The 21487-nt window shown below is 46.8% G+C and overlaps 1 long non-coding RNA gene across 1 annotated transcript; it reads left to right on the forward strand.

Moving 5' to 3' along the window:
• The first annotated feature begins 2877 nt into the window (after positions 1–2877).
• Positions 2878–16931, forward strand: LOC112405076 (uncharacterized). Its single transcript, XR_003004264.1, has 3 exons — positions 2878–2924; positions 15372–15456; positions 16726–16931. It is a non-coding gene; the product is annotated as an uncharacterized LOC112405076 (long non-coding RNA).
• Positions 16932–21487: the final 4556 nt, after the last annotated feature.

Below are 21487 nucleotides of genomic sequence, written 5' to 3' on the forward strand. Positions count from 1 at the left end.
ATTCTTTTTGTTTTTCTTTTTTTTTTTTTTTTTTTTTTTTTTTTTTTGCTGTATCTCATCACCCAGCACAGCGTCCAGCCCCCAGTTGGTGCTCAGGAAGGCTTTGAATTATGATCATAATGCAGAAGGCATTACTGTGCTGTTGGGGAAAAATTAAAGAGTAAGTGGAGACCCTCAAGTCCTTCAGAGGCATCACCACATCAGGTGACAACGACAGTTGGCAGACAACTCTAATTGCAAATCAAGTTTATAAAAATTCTCAGAGTAGCAGTCATCGGGAAGATGCAAATCAAAAGCCACAATGAGATACCACTTGACACCCACTAGGATAGCTATAATTTAAAAGACAAATAATACACTACATTGTAAATCAACTATACTTGGATAAAATAAATTTTTTAAAAAGACAGATAATAATAAGTGTTGGTGAATATATGGAGAAGTTGGAACCCTCATACACTGCTGGCGGATTATATGGTGCAGCCACTTTGGAAAACAGTCTGGTTGTTCCTCAGAAAAATTAAACATAGAGTTACCATATGACCCAGCAATTCCACTCCTAGGTAAGTACTCAAAAGAAATGGAAACTTAAGTCCACACGAACACCTGTACACAAATGTTCACAAGAGCATTATTTATAATAGCCAAGTGGAAACGACCCAAATGTCCATCAGCTGATGAATGGATAAATAAAATTCTATCCATACAATAGAATATTATTCAGCCGTAAAAAGGAATGGAATAATGATACATGCTACAACAGGGATGAACCTTGAAAAAATTAGGCTAAGTGAAAGATGCCAGTCACAAAGGATTTATATTGCATGATTTCGTTTATGTGAAATGTTCAGAATAGGGGACTCTACAGAGACAGAAAGTAGATTAGTGGTTGCCTAGGGCAACAGGACTTGGTGCGTAATGGGGAGCTGAAAGGTACAGGGCTTCTTTTGGGGGTGATGAAAAATGTTCTAAGTTTGATTGTGATGATTGTTGTAAATATGCCAAAGACCATTGAATTGTACGCTTTAAATTAGAGAACTATACGTGAATTTTATCTTAAAAAAGAAAAAAAAGGTCCTCTGAGCAGAGAAGAATGCCTGTTTTTAGTGGGAAATGAATCAAGCAGAGAAACACAGCTTCCTCAATTCCAAGGTCGCTGGACTCATGTTTCAAAAGCTTCAACCAGTCCAGTCTCCATGCAAGGAAAATCTCCCCCAAGCAGTCTTTAGGCTCAATCTTTCCATGTGTTTCACTTCACACTTAGTAACTTTTTGTAAAGGCATGTTTTTTCACTTGAATTGATTTTCAGAGTCGATTTTAACAAAAAACAAGTAAGAGGTTCAAAAAAGGTGCAGCAGGGGACTTCCCTGGTGGTCCAGTGGTTAAGACTCCGTGCTTCCACTGCAGAGGGCATGGGTTCCATCCCTGGTCTGGAACTAAGATCCCGCATGCCACGCAGCCAAAAACAGAAAAAAAGAAAGAAAGAAAGAAAAAAGTGCATCCGAGATATCCTCTGGAGTGGGGAACTAAGGGTGGAGGGTGGGAAGGCAACTTCCTTTTCGATATGCATCATTTGGACTATTTGAATTTTTTACCACTGCCTTTAGAAAAACAAATATGGCATCTCTTGCAGAGTTAAACAAGGAAACAGAAAGCCCAACTCAGCTGTGCAAGAGATGTCTGAAGCCTGTACATAATTAATCTAAATTCTAGAGAGAGGTGGGAGAGAGGGGTCCAGAGTGGGAAGGAGGGAATTGCTCTGGCCTCGGAGGGAAGGGAGGGTGGGACTTGGGGGGGAAGCGGGGTGCACGAGCCAGAGCCTGCACCTTTGCTTCTCCCAAAACTTGGTCCAGAGCCTGGGCTGGGCCTGTTTACTGGCCAGATGCAGCCTCTCTGAGCAGCTTTGTGTCTGAGACTGACAGAGAAGAAATAGAAATAAGCCAGTTTAGGAGGCTGGACAGGCTTCCTGGAACAAGGGGGACGGGGACTGGAGTTGAGCAGAATCGTAATGGGAGAGGAGAATACTGGCTGACACCTCAGAGGGCCACGGAGGCCAAGGGTGCCTCCTGCAGGAGAACGGGACCGAAGTCCTGCTGCTGTGGGTGGGGCCCTCCTGGCCTGGGAGGCTTCTGGCTCTCAGGGAAAGCGAGCTGCCCCTTCCCACAGGGCCTCAGCGCCCCGCAGGACACTGCTCAGCCAGGCCCAGATGTGGGGCCTCTCTCCCGGGACTCAGAATAACCACAGCCAGGCCGAGGGCTAAATCCGGGAACCCAGTCCCAAGCGCATAGCCTCTGGGGAATTTCCCCGACCTCGGGCTGGATCTGGGCCCGTCATAAACAGCCCCCCTACTGGCTAATAGATGACTGATTTTACTACTGAAAAGACCGGGAGAGAAGGATATTCAGTCGTCTGGGAGACAAGAATAGAGAAAGGGGGTGTGGGGAGGCGGAAGCGAGATACAGACGGGGCAGAGAGAGGAAGCTCTGGTCAAAGGGACAGAGTCAAGCCCGATTAGAGGGGCACAGCCTGAGGCCAGATAGGCAGGCCAGAACCAGCGACAGCGACAGGAGAAAGACCAGACGCAGGCTGAGTCAGCCTGGACCAAGGAAGCATCAGATAGCCTGACCGAGACAAAGGATGAGCCGGGATGCGTCCGAGGTCGAGCCAAAGAACCCGCGGTCAAGCACCGAGGGGTGAATGCCAATCAGGAGACCAAGCAGGTGACGCAAAGGGCCCGCCTCCACGCCTCAGCCACGCCCACACCCGCGACTCCTCCCCTCCGCGCCTCAGCGTCGCTAGCACAGCCAGTTTCCCGAGGGAGCCCCTCCCTTCGCGTCCCCTCAATTACCCGCCCAGGTGAGGCCCCGCCCCTTTTCCCGACGCGCCGCGGGAGCCAGGTGGCCGCGGTCCTGCTGGGCCTCCAGGTAAGGACGCGGTAGGAGCGCGGCAGAGCCTCCCCGCTGACGCCCCCCTCCCCTCCCCTGTCACAGCGCGGGAGTGCGGGCGTCCGGGCTGTGGCCCCCTCCTCCGTCCAGGGGAGCGGGTGCGCGCCCGCGGGGCGCACCCAGCGGGTAGGGAGGCACCTGCCTCGGGCTTTCTGGGCGTGGGCAAAGCTGGAGGCGCGCGCTCGAGCCGGCGCCTCGGAGGCTTTCTCTTTTTTACGCCCCACCTCCACGCTGGGAGGGAGATGTGTGGGCTTCTCGATTTTTGAGAAGCGGAAACGGAGTCTGAGGGGTGAAGTTAACTGGCTCGCTCTCGATTACAGCTCCGTTCGCAGGTGATGGCGGTGGGATTGGAAGCGGGCGGTCCCGTCTCCTTTTGCGTTCCCATCTCTTTTTTTTTAAAAGTCAGGTTTATTGTAGTATAACTTACACCCTTTATAACTTTAATGTGCTTTGTAATTTTTAAGAATTTACACCCCTTTAAAGCCAACAGGTCAGAGAATTTTGACAAGAATATACAAGCATGGGCTTCCCTGGTGGCGCAGTGGTTGAGAGTCCGCCTGCCGATGCAGGGGACGCGGGTTCGTGCCCCGGTGCCCCGGTCCGGGAAGATCCCACGTGCCGCGGAGCGGCTGGGCCCGTGAGCCATGGCCGCTGAGCCTGCGCGTCAGGAGCCTGTGCTCCGCAACGGGAGAGGCCACAATGACCACCACAGTGGTCAAGATACAGAACATTGTCATCACCCCAAAATGTGCTCTGGTGCCCCTTTGCCCGCCCCTCCCCCACCGCCATGGTCTGGTAACCACTGATGATTTCTGTCCTCTACGTCTGCGGTCTCCACAATGTCATGTGAGTGCAGTCACACAGTATGTGTCATCCCTGGCTTCCTTTAAGGTCCCACATGTCTTGCTTTTGCTGCAGTTCCCCTTGGCAGTGTCTGACCACCTCCCAGGCCCCTAGACTTTGAGGAAAATTTGTTGTCCCTGCCTGGGGCTAGTGCAGGCCTGGAAAGGAAGGATGTTTTGAAGGTGCCTTAGTCCATTCAGGCTGCTACCACAGGCTAGGTAGCTTATAAACAACAGACATTTATTCCTCTTAGTTCTGGAAGCTGGGAGTTCAAGTCAAGGCCCCAGCATGGTCACCTACTGGTAAGGACCAGGATGGTAGCCAGGGCCTTCTCCCTGTATCCTCACCAGGTGCAAGGGCAACATCCCTCTGGGTCTCCTTTATAAGGACACTAATGTCATTCATGAGGGCTCCATCCTCCTGTACTAAGCACTTCCCAAAGCCCTACCTCCTAATACTGTCATCCTGGGCAATAGGATTTCAACCTGTGAGTTTTGGGGGGCACACAGACTTTCAGACCACAGCAGAGGGAAGGACAAGTTGACTCAAGAACCAGGGACAGGAGTGCAGAACAAGGGTTTAGGACGTTTCAGAAATGCCACTCACATTTAGACTTTATCATGTAAGTTGTGGAGAGTGAGTTAGAGTTGACTGTTAGACCCTCCCTCAGAGCCCCAGGGTGCCCCAGGGGCCTGCCTCAATGTTAAAAACCCATCTCAGAAGAGAAAGGTTGTTGGCCAGGAAGGCTGAGTGTCCAGGCCAGCACAGCCTGAAAGCAGCACTTGGGTCCAGTGAGTTGGAGCGAGAACAGGAAAGCTTATGCATCAGAGTCTCCTTTGTTTCTCTGCATGGTCTCCTTTGGTCCCAGTTCCACTTTTTCTGTTTGTTTTGGGGGGATCTCTGCCTTTCATGGAAGAGGCTTTCCTCGAATGTCTGGCACCAGAAAGCCAGCTGTGTGGATGGGGCTTCACTGAGCATCCTCCATGGGTGATGTCACAGTTCCCACAGTTTAGCAGACAGGTGTCCACTTCATTCCCCCCAGTCAGCAGGGTCTCCTCTGTGCTTGGGTTCCCAGGGCACTAGGTCTCAGCTTCTCTACTGAGTTACGAGTGGCCATCCACCGTCCATGACGCAAACACTGCTGGCCGTGCCTCTGCCTGGTCTCCCCTCCTACTCTCTTTGTCCCTGTGGATTTACTTTTTTTTTTTTTTAATCTTCTATGATCACTTTAGAGGGGCTTGGGGAGGAAGCCATTTTTAAACCATGGTTGTGATGTTTTATTTCTTTTTTCAAGACAATCTGAAGTCATCCCCACCCCCTCTGCCCACAGAAGGTGAAGAAGTTGAAGTTGGGATAATGTGCAGACCACCCTTTGGAGGTGTTTCATTATACAGGGAAGCAGGGAGGTGGCACAGTAACTAAGGAGATGTGAGGTCAAGGTGGGTGGGGATTGTTCGTTTAAAGATCAGCTGTCCATGAAATGACAGATTCTGTTTGTATGCTGATGCATGTCCAGTGGTCAGTGCAGGGGGAAGGGTACTTGCAAGAACAGAGACCTCAAGAAGGTGAGAGGATGGCCCAAGTGGAGGTTTTCATCTCTGTTCATGGAGCGAGAAAAGGAGTCAGGTGGTCCAAGTGTAGACAGGTTTCAGGCCAAGGGTGGGAAGGTCTGATGGCCGGTGTTTTCTCAAAGAAACGTGAGGTCAAGGTCACCATCTGGGAGTAAGGGTGTGGGAAGGTTGAAGAAATAGAGCCTATCACCTCCTAGAGAAATGGAGAACTGCAGGGCAGTGCTCAAACCCCTTCGGGTTTTGTCGTCATGAATTTAAAATGAAGCCAGTCAGCTGAGGTGTGTGGTACCCTCCCCCAAAGGCAGGTGCAGGACTCCTCCAGGCTTCAGGTTTTGCTAGGTGACTAGGGAAGAGGAAGAGGTGTGTTTCCAAGGGAGGGTATATGCAGGGATCAGACCCTCTCCTCCCTCCCCCACCCCAGCAGCTCCCAGGGCCCTGGGTACCCCAAGGCTAAAGGGGTTCCCAGCCTCTCTTGTAAATAAGCCAGGTACCACATGACAGCTGGTGCACAAATCTGCCCGAGCCTGAGAAACTCAGGGAGAATGTCGGAGAAGGAAAGAGAGGGAAGGGGCTTTCCAGAGGCTGAAGTAGGGGGCATCAATTAACCTCCAACCCAGAGAGCTGGTCCTGCCCAATAAAGGGCTCATGCCAGGGGCTGGGGCTCTGAATTCACTTCTGTACCTCAAACCTGCAGAAGCGCCAGGGCTCTACCAGCTCTGGACTCATGTGTGCAAAAGTTATTTTAATTCTGACTTCAATGGTTGGTTTTATGAAAGTATTTCCCCTTTTTCTTTGTTCTTAGCTATATATTTTTTCCTTTTTTCTTTTTTTTTTTTTTTGGCTGTGCCGTGTGGCTCGCAGGATCTCAGTTCTAATTAGAGTTTTTGTCTTTTTTGGATATATGCCCAGAAGTGGGATTGCTGAATCAAATGGTAACTCTATTTTCCGTTTTTTAAGGAACCTCCATCCTGTTCTCCATACCCTCTCCAGCATTTTTTATTTGTAGACTTTTTGATGATGGCCGGTGTGAGGTGATACCTCATGGTAGTTTTGATTTGCATTTCTCTAATAATTAGTGATTTTTTGTTTTGTTTTGTTTTTGTTTTTGTTTTTGTTTTGCGGTACGCGGGCCTGTCACTGTTGTGGCCTCTCCCGTTGCGGAGCACAGGCTCCGGACGCGCAGGCTCAGTGGCCATGGCTCACGGGCCCAGCTGCTCCGCGGCACGTGGGATCTTCCCGGACCGGGGCACGAACCCACATCCCTTGCATCGGCAGGCAGACTCTCAACCACTGCGCCACCAGGGAAACCCATTAGTGATGTTTTTTAAAAATTTTACTTATCTTTGGTTGTGTTGGCTCCTCGTTGCCGCACGCAGGCTTTCTCTAGTTGCGGCGAGCGGGGGCTACTCTTCGTTGTGGTGCACGGGCTTCTCATTGCGGTGACTTCTCTTTGTTGTGGAGCACGGGCTCTAGGCTCATGGGCTTCAGTAGTTGTGGCTCGTGGGCTCAGTAGTTGTGGCTCTCGGGCTCTAGAGCGCAGGCTCAGTAGTTGTGGCGCACGGGCTTAGTTGCTCCACCGCATGTGGGATCTTCCCAGACCAGGGCTTGAACCCATGTTTCCCGCACTGGCAGGTGGATTCTTAACCACTGCACCACCAGGGAAGTCCCAATTAGCAATGTTATTAGTTAGCACATCTTTTCATGTGCTTCTTGGGCACCTGTATGTATTCTGTGGAGAAATGTCTATTTAGGTCTTCTGCCGATTTTTTGATTTTTATTGAGCTACATGAGCTGTTTTGTATATTTTGGAAGTTAAACTCTTGTCGACTGCATCATTTGCAGATATTTTCTGCCCTTCCATAGGTTGTCATTTCATTTTGTTGATGGTTTCCTTTGCTGTGCAAAAGCATATAAGTTTGATTAGGTCCCATTTGTTTATTTTTGCTTTTATTTATTTTGCCTTTCCTTCCCTCCATTTTTATCTCCTTCTTCCAGGACTCCTATTTTCTAAATGTTACCACTTCTACTTTTATCCTCCATATCTCTTAGCTTCTGTTTTATACTTTCTGTTCCTTTGTTCTTTCCTTTTTCCTTTTGGGGAATTTCTGTTCTTCCAGTTCACTAATTCATTCTTCAGCTGTCTAATTCATCCATTCAAGAGAATGTTTAAATATTATTTTTTAGTCCAACTATTACGTATTCAACCTAGTCTCTCTTATTGGTTCTTTTTGGTGTTTTCTTGTTTTGTAGTTCCAATAGCTTCCTTCTATCTTTTAACATGTTTATTAACCTAATTTAAAATTCTTATTCTGAAGATCATGCAGTGTGTAGCTTTTCTCTTGAATGTGGTGATGTCCTTAACCTGTGGGATCTGACCTGTCTCCAAGTAGATAGTGTCAGAATTTAGTTAAATTGTAGGACACCCAGCTGGTGTTGCTGAATTGGTTAGTGTTGGGGAAAAAAAAAACAACCTCACATTTGGTGACCAGAAGTATCAGAAGTGCCATATTGAGAGCAGAGGAGGTTGCCATACTATATCCTCTGGGTATATTCTGTTCTGTCCGCAGGCCCCAACAAGCTCAGCGCATGGGGAGTAGATAAACCCCAGAGGGAGGCTCCAGAGAACACAGCCAGCCACCCCTCGACCCACAGAACAACCCCTCCAGGGCTGTTTTCACACTGTGCTCTCCAGAGGGACTCACCCCTACAATGTCATCCGTTAGGCCTGGTTGTTTGGAGGGGGATGAGTAGGCAATTGCCGAAATCAGTCAGTCCCAGCCTGTTTTTCTCAGCATCTCCCAAACACAGGAGGTCTGGGCCACCCTGATTTGGCTCCAGAGGCCTGGAGCGGAGATGAGAGTCACTGGAGGGGTAGCAGCAGGTACTGCATGTTCCAGCGCAATGGTGGGGGAGAGGCAGGAGCAGACCCACTCCTCCATTTCATCGTCCCAATTCAGAACAGCGCGTCCCCCCCAGCACCCCAGGAGACTTTCACACCCTCCCCTGTCTTGGGAAGCAGCCCTCAGGGCTCCTGACCCTGACCTAGCTTGGTATTTATCATCCCTGGTAAATGGGGATGTTACAGGCCTGTTCCACTTGGTGACTGGGCATGTTTGTCTGGGCGGCCTCAGCACTTTGCACAGGGTAAGAAGAACCAATTTTTTTTTCTTTTTTATTTTTTTAATTGAAGTATAGTTGATTTACAATGTTGTGCTAATGTTTGCTGTACAGCAAAGTGACTCAGTTAGACACATATAGACATTATTTTAAATATTCTTTTCCATTCTGGTTTATCCCAGGAAATTAGACAGAGTTCCCTGTGCTATACAGTAGGACCTTTTTGTTTATCCATTCTAAATGTAATAGTTTGCATCTACTAACCCCAAACTCCCAGTCCATCCCTCTCCCTCCCTGCCCAGAAGGACAAATTTTATTTCTCCACACGTGAGGCTTTGGAGTAAGGCCCAGAACTCGTGTCCCCAGGAGATGTTTAGGCCCATATTCACACAGAGCTGTTCGGCCCCATCTGTCCGGATGGAAGTGGTGATATTTGCTGATTTCTGGGTGAGACCAAACCATGCCCCACAGAAAGTTTGTGTCTCCACCTTCTGCCCCTTACGTTCTGTGTTCCTGGGTCACCCCAGAGAGCCTGCACAGATGGTGTATATACTTTGGGGTATGTCTTTAGGCATGGGCCCCGTATTTCACTATAAATTTCCATGTGAGGAGACCCATTTTGCGCCCCACTCACCTGAACCTCGTGGCCAGAGGTTGGAGCCGTGCTGCACTGCTCTGGCCTGAAATACAAGTGGGGACGGCAAAGCTGGAAGTGAGATGAGTGAATTATTTTAGGTGGATGACCTGAGTCTGCAGGAGAGCAGCCTCTTAGAGGAAACCACCAGCACTTTACTAGGACTGAGCAGTCTCCACCTGCCTTCTTGTGGTTTTACAGAAAAGAGGAGAGGAGGTCGCAGAGGTTTCAGCGTCGGGGTGGGGGTGGGGGTGCCAGAGGAGTGCAGAGGATGCAACGTGCATACTCTTCCAGCCCCCGCTGCACCCCTTCAGCCTCTGTCTTCTCGCCTCTGGAGGTCTCTGTTTGTCTCAGCTCCCTGCTCATGCCCTTGGGTGGCTCGGGGCCTTGGTCCCTCCCGAGGTCCTGGCTGTTGTGGGAACAGGAGCCTCCAGGAAAAGCTTGGGGCAGGCGTAGCATCATCTAAAAGGCCGTCAGAGCATCTGAACTTAAGTATTGGCTGCAAAAAGAGAGCAGGCCTCTTGAGCTTCTAAAGGTGATTACACTCAGGCCTGATGCTCAGGAAAACAGCTTTCACAGGAGTGGGAGGGGCCGGGGTGCCGATTCTCAGAAGCCAGGGCAAAGCAGGAGGTGTTGGGGCTGCCAGCTAACCCATATGTAGCAGGGTGGGAAGGCCGAGGATTATGGAAGGGGAGAGCATTCTCCCTGGGGAGGAAGGCCTTCTTTGGGTAAGCCCCAAAGGCCCTTTTCTCTCCCAAATGCTTAAGCATCCCCTTTGCTGGATGCAATGGTCAGTATTTTCCGCTCTGACTCAGGGAGAGCAAAGCAGTTCTGAAAACTAGAAGTCTGAAGAAAGGCAAGCTGAGCAGAGCCGGGCCTCCCTCCGGCCTTCTCCCGCTCCAGAGCCTCCTGCGCCGATGGATGTGAGCAGAGCCGGGCCTCCCTCCGGCCTTCTCCCGCTCCAGAGCCTCCTGCGCGGATGGATGTGAACTTGCTGCTGCTTCGCGCAGCAGCCTGAGTTCTGGGGCCAGGTGGCCCTGCTGGCCCAGCCCCTCCACTCCTTCAGCGTGTGGTCCATGCCTCTCAAGCACTGGCCTTGAGGGATGGAGGGAAGGCCCCCAATTTTCAGAACGGCTCCCTCACTTCTTTGGCCCAGAAATCATAAAGAAAAGGATTGGCAGATTCCTTTTGAAATCCAAAACTTCGGTTTTTACAAAGACACCATAAACAAAAAGTGAAATAACCCTCTGAAAGACACTATTTATGACAGTTACAACAGAAAAATGATTACTTTTTAGAATGTATAAGGCGGTCCTACAAATTAATAATAAGAACGGGCAAAGATGTGAACAGGTAATTTGCAGTACAAATTAATGTCAAAAAATGCAAAAAAGTGTTTAATCTCACAAGTTTAATCAGGGACATGCAAATTAAAACAGTGTCATTTTTGCCCTTCAAATTATCCAAAATTCAAGTGATTATTAATATATATTGGATATGGTCACCTTATCTTTGATAAAGGAGGCAAGAATATACGATGCAGAAAAGACAGCTTCTTCAATAAGTGGTGCTGGGAAAACTGGACAGCCACATGTAAAAGAATGAAATTAGAACATTCCCTAACACCATACACAAAAATAAACTCAAAATGGATTAAAGGGCTTCCCTGGTGGCACAGTGGTTGAGAGTCTGCCTGCCGCTGCAGGGGACACGGGTTCGTGCCCTGGTCTGGGAGGATCCCACATGCCGCAGAGCGGCTAGGCCTGTGAGCCATGGCCGCTGAGCCTGCGTGTCCGGAGCCTGTGCTCCGCAATGGGAGAGGCCACAACAGTGAGAGGCCCGCGTACCGCAAAAAAAAATGGATTAAAGACCTAAATGTAAGGCCAGACACTATAAAACTCTTAGAGGAAAACATAAGCCGAACACTCTATGACATCAATCACAGCAAGATCCTTTTTGACCCACCTCCTAGAGAAATGGAAATAAAACCAAAAATAAACAAATGGGACCAAATGAAACTTAAAAGCTTTTGCACAGCAAAGCAAAACATAAAAAAGACAAAAAGACAACCCTCAGAATAGGAGAAAATATTCGCCAATGAAGCAACTGACAGAGGATTAATCTCCAAACTTTACAAGCAGCCCATGCAGCTCAATATCAAGAAAACAAACAACCCAATCCATAAATGGGCAGAAGACCTAAATAGACATTTCTCCAAAGAAGACATACAGATTGTCAACAGACGTATGAAAGAATGCTCAATGTCACTGATCATTAGAGAAATGCAAATCAAGGCTACAATGAGGTATCACCTCACACAGGTAAGAATGGCCATCATCAAAAAAATCTACAAACAATGCTGCAGAGGTGTGGAGAAAAGGGAACCCTCTTGCACTGCTGGTGGGAATGTAAATTGATATAGCCACTATGGAGAACAGTCTGGAGGTTCCTTGAAAAACTAAAAATAGAACTACCATATGACCCAGCAATCCCACTCCTGGGCATATACCCTGAGAAAACCGTAATTCAAAGACTCATGTACTACCATGTTCACTGCAGCTCTATTTACAATAGCCAGGACATGGAAGCAGCCTAAGTGTCCACCGACAGATGAATGGATAAAGAAGACGTGGCACATATATACAATGGAATATTACTCAGCCATAAAAAGAAACGAAATTGAGTTATTTGTAGTGAGGTGGATGGACCTAGAGTCTGTCATACAGAGTGAAGTAAGTCAGAAAAAAATACTGTATGCTAACACATATATGTGGAATCGAAACAAAAATTTAAAAAATGGTTGTGAAGGACCTAGGGGCAGGAGAGGAATAAAGACGCAGATGTAAAGAATGGACTTGAGGACATGGGGAGGGCAAAGGGCAACCTGGGACGAAGTGAGAGAGTGGCATGGACATATATATACTACCAAATGTAAAATAGCTAGTGGGAAACAGCCACATAGCACAGGGAGATCAGCTTGGTGCTTTGTGACCACCTAGACGGGTAGGATAGGGAGGGTGGAAGGGAGACGCAAGAGGGAGGGGATGTGGGGATATATGTATACGTGTAGCTGATTTACTTTGTTATACAGCAGAAGCTAACACACCATTGTAAAGCAATTATACTCCAGTAAAGATGTTAAAAAAAATATATATATATATATATATATATAGGGGATTCCCTGGCGGTCCAGTGGTTAGGACTCCATGCTTCCACTGCAGGAGGCGCAGGTTTGATCCCTGGTCTGGGAACTAAGATCCTGCAAGTTGGGCAGTGTAGTCCCCAAAATATATATATATATGAGGGTCTGGAGAACTAGGTACTCTTATGCAGTATTGGTGGGAATTCATATTGGTATAGTTCTCTTTTTTATTGTGTTAAAAAATACATAACAAAATTTACCGTTTTAACCCTTTTTAAATATAAGGTTCAGTGGCATCAAGTACATTCACATTGTTATGCGCCGTCACCATGATCATCTCCAGAGCTTTTTCATCGTCCCAAGCTGAAACTCTACACCCATTAAACACTGACTCCCCATCCCCTTTCCTCAGCCCCTGACAGTCACCATTCTACTTTCTGTCTCTATGGATTTGATTACTCTAAGGACCTCATATAGGTGGAATCATAGAGTACTTGTCCTTTTTGTCTGGTTTATTTCACCAAGATGCATCCACATCACATGTGTCAGAATTTCCATCCTTTTCAAGGCTGAATAATATTTCGTTGCATGTGGTACCGTCTTTTTTTTTAATAAAGCATTTTATTTTTAAAATTTTATTTATTTATTTTTGGCTGTGTTGGGTCTTCGTTTCTGTGCGAGGGCTTTCTCTAGTTGTGTTGAGCGGGGGCCACTCTTCATCACAGTTCGCGGGCCTCTCACTATCGCGGCCTCTCTTGTTGCGGAGCACAGGCTCCAGACGCGCAGGCTCAGTAGTTGTGGCTCACGGGGCTAATTGCTCCGCGGCATGTGGGAACTTCCCAGACCAGGGCTCGAACCCGTGTCCCCTGCATTAGCAGGCAGATTCTCAACCACTGCGCCACCAGGGAAGCCCCCTGTACTGTCTTTTTGAAGGGCAACTTTGTAGTAATCACAGATTTCAGTGCCATATTCTTTGATACCATTCCACTTCTAGCTATATCCTGAAGAAATATTTGCACGTCTGAGATGAGACGTTCTCAAGGATATTCATTGGAGCATTGTTTTATTTATTTATTTATTTCTTATTTTTTCGGCCACCCACCACATAGCTTGTGGGATCTTAGTTCCTGACCAGGGATTGAACCCGTGCCCCTTTCAGTGGAAGCCTGGAGTCCTAACCACTGGACCGCCAGGGAAGTCCCTGCAGGGTTGTTTTAATAGCGAAAAACCCCCACAAATATCCATCAGTAAAGAGATGGGTAAAATATGGTCTGTCTGTACTGTGAAATATATTGTAGCAATTCAGAAAGAAGCAGGGAGATCTGTATGTGCTGGCTTCAAGCTACATGAGTATGTTCTGTACAATTCCTTTTATGTATAATTTTTAAAGTATGTTTTTATATAATACATACATATGTAAACACACTACAACAACCTGGTGGTAAATACACCAAACCTTTACCAAGTGACACAGAGAAAGATAAGTGTGGAGAGAGATTCCGAGGAGGGACACTGAAAAAGGACTTTCAAGTTTTATTCTATACACACACACACACACACACACACACACACGTATCCATTGATTGAGTCTTGACAACTGGATCACACTCACTGTTATTTAAGTAAAAAATACTGAGAAAATAGGAAATATGCTAAATTGAGTATATTTGGATTGTAGGTTTAATGGGTGCTTTCTTTTTCTGTATTTCTCAAGTTAATTACATTGAGTATGTATTACGTTCATAATTAGGAAAGCAATAAATTTTTTTGTGTGTGTGTGGTACGCGGGCCTCTCACTCTTGTGGCCTCTCCCGTTGTGGAGAACAGGCATGGCTCACAGGCCCAGCCACTCCGCGGCATGTGGGATCTTCTCGGACCGGGGCACGAACCCGTGTCCCTTGTGTCGGCAGGCGGACTCTCAACCACTGCGCCACCAGGGAAGCCCTAAAATTATTTTTTAATAGCGCTTTTTAAAACCATTTTAAAAATTGAAGTATAGTTAATTTACAATGTTGTTAGCTTCAGGTGTACAGCAAAATGATCCAGAATATATATGTTCTTTTTCAGATTCTTTTTCATTATAGGTTATTATAAGACATAGAATATAGTTCCTTGTGCTATACAGTAGGTCCTTGTTGTTTTTTTGTGTTTTTTTTGGCCATGCCGCCATGTGGGGTCTTTGTTCCCTGACCAGGCATCGAACCTTTGCCCCCTGCAGTGGAAGCGTGGAGTCCTAACCACTGGACCGCCAGTGAGTTCCCGGGTCCTTGTTTAGCAATAAAATTATTTTAAGGAAAACATGGTGTACCTACTATGAATTATTATGCAGACATTAGCAAGATTAAAGTAAATATATACATTGGGATATGTATACACAAATGTGTCTGTAGTGGCATAGAAATCCAGAAGGATACCTACAACATGTATCCTTACAGTGTCCTTATGAACCAATAAGTAATGTTCCCATCACCCCTGATATAATTTCATTCCACTCTTCTCCTTGCTAAGTTCCTGCTATACAGGCCATCATATTGATCTTGAATTTAAGCTTTCTTCTGCCGTAGGGCCTTCGCACACAATGTTCCCTTTGCCTGGAACACCCTTCCCCCAGATCTCATGAGGCAAGTCCCTCTTTTCCTCCAGACCTTTGCTCAAATGTCATATTATCTGTGGGGCTTTCCCTGATCACCCAATGCCCTTTATTCTGCTTTATTATTATTTTTTTTACTATAGTACTTTCCATTATCTAAAATATGATGTATTTACGTATTTGTCTGTCTCCTCTCCTCTTTAATGTAAGTTCCGTGAGGGCAGACTTGGTCAGTTTTGTTCATTGCTACATTTCCAGTGCTAGAAACACAGTAGACGATAAATATTTGTTCAATGAATAAATGGATGGAAAAATAGTCTCTTTCAATGGTTTGCTCAGGGGCGTGTGAGAGAGGTAAGAGGGGATTTTTCACTTTTTACTGGATACTCCTATATGTCATTGGATGTGTTTTATCAAGAGCTTGGAAAAAAAAAAAAAGAGCTTGTATCACTTTTGTATTTTAAAAAAATCAGGTAACTTTTTAAAAAATCACATGTCCAAACTTTACTACTGTTTTGTCTGTTAACAGCTGATGAAGACAAGCCATAGCAGGTACCAGCTAAGAACAACTTACAGAAGAAACATTTAACCTGAAAAGTCTTATCCATTTCCCTGTGAGTTGGAAAAATGTTTTCCTTTATATTGTTCTGTTTTGTATTTCTCTATTTTTGTTTTAAATTTTATTTCTTTATTATTTATTTTTGGCTGCGTTGGGTCTTTGTTGCTGCACGTGGGCTTTCTCTAGTTGCAGCGAGCGGGGCTACTCTTCGTTGTGGTGCGAGGGCTTCTCATTGCAGTGGCTTCTCTTGTTGCCGAGCACGGGCTCTAGGTGCACAGGCTTCAGTAGTTGTGGCACATGTGCTCAGTAGTTGTGGCTCGCGGGCTTCAGAGTGCAGGCTCAGTAGTTGTGGCACACAGGCTTAGGAGCTCTGCGGCATGTGGGATCCTCCCGGACCAGGGCTCGGACCCGTGTCCCCTGCATTGGCAGGCGGATTCTTAACCACTGCGCCACCAGGGAAGCCCCTGTGTTGCTCTGTTTTAGTAGCAGAATATCCAGACCCAGTTTGTGACACTCCCTGAGGCCAGCAATGCTTCTGCCCTGCAGAGGCCAGGAAACCAAGCAAAATCAGCAGTGCTGGGTAGGGAGATGGGAGAGGTCATGGCTCTAACAAGGTTTCTCAAAGTGTGAAGGATGTTACCCGATTGAAAAGTTAAGTGGAAAAAAAAAAAAAGTGAAATTGGAACACACTGGGTTGAACCACATTAAACTGGTTCCTTTAAGGCAGAACTTCTTGGAGTCTTCAAGATGGTCTCCAAGGGGGAAGTAACAGACAACTTCCTGAGCTCCTGTGACCACAGCATCCTTTCACAGTGGTTGTAATGTTTGGAGGACAGAGTTTGGGAAACACTGATATCAGAAACTTGTGAAGGTAAAGGTGCTGGTGTTAACATGGTTAGAGGAGTATGTGCTAGAGTAAATTATAGGCGTTGGCAGACCTACTAGCTGGAGAGTGACACTCAGCTTCTGATGGCCACGAAAAAGAGGGGGAGATAAGGATGGTGATGGGATCAAGAAAGTATGAAAAAAGGCTTCCCTGGTGGTGCAGTGGTTGAGGGTCCGCCTGCCGATGCAGGGGACGCGGGTTCGTGCTCCGGTCCGGGAGGATCCCGCATGCCGCGGAGCGGCTGGGCCCGTGAGCCATGGCCACTGAGCCTGCGCATCCGGAGCCTGTGCTCCGCACCGGGAGGGGCCACGGCAGTGAGAGGCCCGCGTACCACAAAAAAAAAAAAGAAAAAAAGTTAAATCTCAAAACTTATTTCCCAGTTAGTATCGTTGCACTAAGTGCAAGATCCTTTCCCAAAAATCAACATTTATCTTCAAGCTTCCACTTGATGTTGGCTGGGCCTGATTGAAAGAGCCATGACTTGCCCCTTCGGATTATTTGAGGAATGAGCAGAGTGTATCTAAAATGAAGCTTGTGATGGACTTCCCTGGTGGCGCAGTGGTTAAGAATCCACCTGCCAATGCAGGGGACACCGGTTCGAGCTCTGGTCCGGGAAGATCCCACATGCTGCAGAGTAACTAAGCCCGTGCGCCCCAACTACTGAAGCCCGCGCGCCTAGAGCCCGTGCTCCACAACAAGAGAAGCCACCGCAGTGAGAAGCCCGTGCACCACAGCGAAGAGTAGCGCCCGCTCAACACAACTAGAGAAAGCCCATGCACAACAATGAAGACCTAACGCAGCCAAAAATAAAAATAAATAAATAAAATAAAAAAAAAATAAAATGAAGCTTGTTGAGGTTCAGTAATCTTGGTGAGGTTCGGAAAGTCTCGTGAGATGTAGTTTCCATGGAAAATTAAACAGAGACCGGGGCAAAATAAGTACTCTGTGCAGTTTGGGAGTGCGGCCTGACTTCAGGGCGGAATGACTGGCCCTTGGACGGGGCCCGCTTGTTGTGAACACTGCTGGTGCTGTGTTGTCAGTGACTTCAGTCCTCTTGAAAGCCTGGGGGTGGCGATAAAGAAGCTGAAATACATCTCCCTTCACAATCCCCCCTTTCCTCTCCTGAAGCCACACACACGGGCCCACCCATCTCCGTGCTTGTGCCCACGCGCACACCTTTTTCTCTAGCATTTTTCACTGCCTTGAATGGTGTTCTGTGAGTTCCTATCTCCTTCATTCTGTTGAACTACTGCATTATCATCATTTAACCGCTCCCCTTTGATGGGCGATTAGCTTATTCCCAATTTTGTCATTACAGTAGCGTTGTCAGCACTAGGCAAGTTTTTCCATTGTTTTAAGTACTTCACACGTGATCCTCATAACTACTCTGATAGGTATAACTACCCCAGTTTTATAGGTAAGGAATCTGATGTACTGACAGGATAAATGAGTTGCCCAAGGTTACAAGCCAGTAAGTGGTGCAGCCACATATGAACTCAAGTAGTCCTGTCTCCAGAGCAACACTCTGAACCATTACATTAGACGTTTTTACACTGAGGGCATATGATCTTTTAAATTGAATAGACCTAATTTTATGTAAAATCCACTGTGCCGTTTTTATATTTTTCATTTCACTGAGAACTGGCAAACACTTACCTTGGGGTGGCAGCAGGCTACAGACCAGCCCCTGGGACCACTGCTTTCAGTGTACCAAGCAGGTATTCTTTTAACACATCTTTGCACACACGTGTGAGCATTCTTTCAGGAAAGGGAACAAGAAATATATTAGCAGAAACTCTTTTATCCACTTCCTAAGTAAAAGGGAAACAGTGAAGATTACAAGTGGGCGTGGTTGAGTGGCAGCTTGTGCAAACTCTGGCCTCTCAGGGCACGTAATGATGTACAGTACAAGCAGTTCTGGGCAACACAGGCAATCTGCTTTCCTGAGATAGCACAGGTCCAAGATTACGTTTAAAATAATTTGCAAGACCGACCCACATATACTTTGGACACCAGCCTAACAAGTCACAAAGGTCCCATAAGCATCCCTCTGTGTTATTGTTTCTGAGGTTTTATAAGGGGTGGAGAGGTCCAGGGAGACATTCCCTTAAAGGAAGGGCAGGTGAAGTATTTGCACCATGGGCTGTAACGGAATATACGTGTATCTTCCTTCCCATGGGCTCTTTAACATTTGGACCAACATTGGACTTGAGAACTATATTCCTGACAGTTGGATGAGAAGCTAACTGGACAAGGAACGTTGAGATGAGTAGGTGATAGGACTGAGAACTCTCTTGGCTTGAGATACGTGAACAAATCTTTATGAACTCTCCCATCCCTTTCTAGGTCATCCCAAAGTTTCACTCCTAATCACATTTCCCCACTGCATTGCTGACCCCTCAGTCAGCAGGAGTCAGCTGGAACCACAAACCACAATTGGCCTGTTTAATTCAGTGTAGAGCAAGGTTTGAGGCCAAGAGTGAAAAACCGACTTCCAAAACCAACTGATAGCACAGGTTGTTGAAGACCAACGCATTTAGAGAGACTTTTCCTTGCTCAGACTTCAGGTGTGTAGAGTGAGTTTCCTGAGATCCACAGATTTCAGGTGTGTAGAGTGAGTTTGTTGAGATCCATGAATACCTTAAGGGATCCCTACAGATAGGAAGAGATCCTGAGAGAATTAGGGCAACAGCTGAAACCTTACTCAAGGGATTCACAGGACTGCAGACCTGCGAGCCTGTCAAGTCAGTGATTTGGGAGAAAGGCCAACACAATTGTGCGAGTCCTATCGCCCAAATCAGCACTAGTCTTCACTTACTCAGGTGAAATAATTTTTCAGGTTTATTAAGTGTAACGTAGGAAAGAACTTTTAATCCTCAAAACCCAGCTTTACTGCAAAAGGCCTAAATTATTAAATATTCAGCAAAACACCCGTCCTGCAAGCAGCAGTTTGAGGGGCAAGGAACCTAATAAAACTTCATGAATTTTCTGAGCTACGTCAGAGTTGACACTTGGATTCCAGTCCTTGGTTTGCCTGGAACAAAAACCAGGCCTTGAGCAAGTCAAAACACTGTGACTGGGAAGGATATAACCTTCCAATCTGACAGTGAATATAATGTGTTCCCTTAAGTCTAAGGAAGGCTTTTTAAAGGCTTCATGTTTCATTACCACTTTTTTTTTTGCGGTACGCGGGCCTCTCACTGCTGTGGCCTCTCCCGTTGCGGAGCACTGGCTCCGGACGCGCAGGCTCAGGGGCCATGGCTCACGGGCCCAGCCGCTCCGCGGCATATGGGATCCTCCCGGACCGGGGCACGAACCCGCGTCCCCTGCATCGGCAGGCGGACTCTCAACCACTGCGCCACCAGGGAAGGCCCATCCGAATCAGGGGACGCGGGTTCGTGCCCCGGTCCGGGAGGATCCCACATGCCGTGGAGCGGCTGGGCCCGTGGGCCATGGCCGCTGAGGCTGCGCATCCGGAGCCTGTGCTCCGCGACGGGAGAGGCCACGACAGTGAGAGGCCCCAACAGTGAGAGGCCCACATACCACAAAAAAATTTAAAAAAAAAAAAAAAAAGTTTAATATAAGCAGTTTCCCCCCTTTCTGGCCCAAGTTTTTACCACTCCAAGCAGTTGAAGCATTAACAGTCTAAAATTAAGAGCTACCTCCAGAGTCTAACTTAACCAAGAAAACCAGGTAAGTATTCCAATTTAGTATTCCTAGGACAGAAGTTTAAGAAAAGCTACTGCTAGGGAAGAGTTCCTAAAACTATGCACCAAGCACTTCTCAGGTAAACCTGGAGTTATCAAAGGTGTATTTCTAGACATGCTTGGCTTTCTACATTTTTGTAACATGCCTGAGTGATTCTTACCCCAACATTGCTCTTGTTACACCATCTTTAGTACCAGAAGAGCTATTTCCCTAGCATAGTGCAAAATTGAGATAACCAGGAGGGCTTCCAACTCCTCCCCCTTACTTGCACGTCCCTCCCCTCACCACTGCTTTGTACCAAGTTGAGAACGTCCACTGAAGTTACATTATAGCGAGTCGACTGTGAAGGGGGAAGAGGTTGAGAACTTAAAAGTATTGTAAAAAAATAAATTAAAAAAGAGTACCTTGTGCCCAGATTCTTACTCTCTCGGTTTTCTATCAGTATTGGAAACATAGTGCCTAGTGTTATTGGTACAGCAGCACAAAAACTGCTTGTGTAGGGCTTAGACAAGATTCTTACCATGACCTGAATTAGAGAATCTCTTTTACTGGAGCAATCTTACCCTTACAGTGAGGCAAAGCTGTTAGTCATAGGAACCAGTTATGTTAGGAACCACCTTAATTTGCTGCCTAACACACCCAAGTCAGCAAGTTGCCTTAGGTTAGTATACCCTTTTTTTGTTTTTTTAGAAGATGTTGGGGGTAGGAGTTTATTTTTGCTGTGCTGGGTCATCGTTTCTGTGCGAGGGCTTTCTCTAGTTATGGCAAGCGGGGGCCACTCTTCATCGCGGTGCGCGGGCCTATCGTGGCCTCTCTTGTTGTGGAGCACAGGCTCCAGAGGCGCAGGCTTAGTATTTGTGTCTCACGGGCCTGGATGCTCCGCGGCATGTGGGATCTTCCCAGACCAGGGCTCAAACCCTTGTCCTCTGCACTAGCAGGCAGATTCTCAACCACTGAGCCACCAGGGAAGCCCTAGTATACCCTTTTAACTCAGGAATTCTTTCAAGCAATTTGTCTCTCCACCTTTGTTGACTAGGGCTCCACTTGGTTCTTGGCTCAGTTCACATAAAACAGAATTAGGGTTCTATATCATTATCTAAGGCTGAGGACTTAAATGTAATGCACTAGAAAGAAAAAAAAAATGCACAAGGATAGTCAACAAATAATGATACTGAAAGCACAACTGAGCAGCCTGGACCACCATCTGAGGTGGAGGCACACAGGCAAGTTTGCTTTCTCTCAATATGCCTCCATATTCAATAGTTTTAAATTCTTACACTTTGTTTTAATGACACCAGAATCCTAACTTGTAAATGATCTTGAACTAAGGACAAAAGTCCCTACACCTTGGCACACCCAATGTTTATCAAAGTCAAGTGACTTAATTTTGGTCATATTGACCACCTCAAGTTAAATGCCTTCTTTGAACACCACTTTAACCAGTTAGGAGTCCCCACCATCACTACATAATTTCAGGACAACAGACACCAAA

This window comes from Neophocaena asiaeorientalis, unplaced genomic scaffold (genome assembly GCF_003031525.2).
Source record: "Neophocaena asiaeorientalis asiaeorientalis breed wild unplaced genomic scaffold, Neophocaena_asiaeorientalis_V1.1 scaffold540, whole genome shotgun sequence".
Taxonomy (NCBI): Eukaryota; Metazoa; Chordata; class Mammalia; order Artiodactyla; family Phocoenidae; genus Neophocaena; species Neophocaena asiaeorientalis.